The sequence below is a fragment of the Lepeophtheirus salmonis genome, chromosome 13 (genome assembly GCF_016086655.4).
Source record: "Lepeophtheirus salmonis chromosome 13, UVic_Lsal_1.4, whole genome shotgun sequence".
NCBI classification, from domain to species: Eukaryota; Metazoa; Arthropoda; class Copepoda; order Siphonostomatoida; family Caligidae; genus Lepeophtheirus; species Lepeophtheirus salmonis.
Genome location: NC_052143.2, coordinates 11,361,569 through 11,364,027, shown reverse-complemented (window position 1 = coordinate 11,364,027; position 2,459 = coordinate 11,361,569).

The following is a 2,459-nucleotide window of genomic DNA, read 5'->3' as shown; positions in this document are numbered from 1 at the left end:
AAATAGAAATAGAATTTTTAGCTCATCACTTAGTTAGAAATAAAAGTCTATTCGTTACATAAGTTTTCCAGAGATTATAAATGTTTCATCAAAAGACGTTCTTCTCCTATTCAAAATTTATTCATATCTATAAAAGAACTGACTAATGAACTATGACACAAATGTTCTATGAGACATTTCTTCAATGAAGTTAATGAAAGGTTTTCACTCCATATTCAATAATAGAGGACATCCATTGATATATATGATAATCATAATCTTTAGATAGATGTAGAAACAGGTGTTCTTCTTTCATCCAAATCAAGCTATACAGGATAATCCTAACGAATTGCTCTTTGAGACCTTGAAATAAAGATTTGCAGCTCCACATATATATACGAACATGCTTCTCAAACTGTGGGATACACTATAAAACGGGGGTGTGCAACAGTTATATCCTCCAAGGTAGAAAAATAAATAACAATTATCTTCACCAAGAAATATGTAATTTTTATAATCAGACTTGAAGATTGACTAGAAAATGAGTGCCGCTCATTATTTCCATTCATTTTTGAGCATCTGATCGCGTGAGCATACATTTTTTGAACAAAAAAGTAATGGTGGTATAAAACCAGTTTAGAATATTTTAGGTTTTAGAATGCAAATGTTTGGTACATTTTAAAGGGAGATTTAGAGTTCAAAAAGTTCACTTCAGCTTCTTGTGACTACATGCATAGACTTATTGATAATTTCAACGAAGGGTAGTAAATATATATCATAAAATAAAACTGAGAGTCAGTTTTGTTTTTAGATTCCGTGTATTTCTCTTGATTACGAGATGCTCCTTTTAATTAAGGATATAACAGTATTTGACACCAAAATTACATTGATATTTTATATGTAGATTATAAAATCTTACTTTTGGGAACCTGCTAAAAAGTTATTAAATATGAGCTATACATTGTCATGTACCTACCTATATAGATGGTTTAATTGTGCTTTTAATATAATTGATCTCTTATTCTTATTTATATACTTCAAGCTAAATTAAAATGTAATCTAATATTTCATTAATATTAATACGAATGTAGAGTTACTCTAAATGTTATATGAAGATAAATTGCTTCATTTTTTATGTACACACGCAGCTACAAATAAAACTAAGCTATAAAAAAAACTAAACTAATTTCTCTATGTTTCTTGTATGGTATTTAATTACAAATAAACTCTGGACTCCTTAATTTGAGTTTTCCATGGTTATCATGTGTTGATATGGAAACCCCTTAAGGTAAAAAACTCTTCTTTGAATGTTTGTTTCAACATATAGTAAAAGTTTTTTTTTTTCGTATTTATACTTCCTCATAGTGAAAAATATTTGGGCCTCATTTTGAAGGGAGTTGTATATATAACATTTAATTCTACCCATTAAAAATCACAACTTTTGTTCATAACTGCGCCATGATGAAATATGTTTAATTTTACTGTTGATGCTTAATTATAAATAATATCAAAAAATAACGCAATTTCAATGTGACAAACATGCATTTATCTTTAATCAATTTATGGTTTTACAAATTGTATTAGGAATAAGTTGAAACCAACCGATAGCACCGTTAATTAGTCCATATACGTAAATATATACACACATCTACAAAATGTTATGTTTACTTCCTAGATAGGTTAATGAGTATCATATGTCTGTGTTAAGTATAAATGTAAATTTACATATTACAATTATAAACCAATAGTAATTACCTTAGTTCATGCACTGCTGAGGATGCTAATTTATTATTTTTTTTTTTTTTCACATGGACTAAAAATATGTATACGTTATACAGCCAATTTATCAATATCATAAATGAAAGAGATGGACAAAATTAGTTATGGAAGGTTCATCAAAAAAAGTTCTTTGTTTGGGAAGGGAGAGGGGGGATAGACGCATTTACTTGATAGGTAGATGTGGGCATGTAAAACTTTTTTTTTCATCATCATATCTTCAGTAAATAAGTTCTTTTTTTACAACATTGTACTTATGTATCTTTGTCAACTCGACTGAAATAAATATAATTTGTTTTCTGATAAATAAGTTTAATCAAATAGTCCTAACTTTCCTTATTTAATTTATGTATGAATGAAAATTATACATTAGATCTAATGATTAACCAGGCTATGCATAGTTCACAATCAAAGTAATATCACAAATCATTAAGCAAATTTACGTGTTCCTAATTACTTATACCTTTTTATAGTATATATGTATGTACCTACCATTTATTCAAAATGCTTTGATTTTATATTCTCTATCTTAATTAGCTCATAAGCTAATTCAAATTCCTAATTTAAAGTATGTACTTACCTATATACAATTATTTACGTGTCGTAATGAAGAAATTACTATGTTAACAATGTATATTACTTATCTTATTTTTTGGTAGTAATTAATGTTGGATTCCAGTTAAAATGTTCAAGTTTGGCCGAGT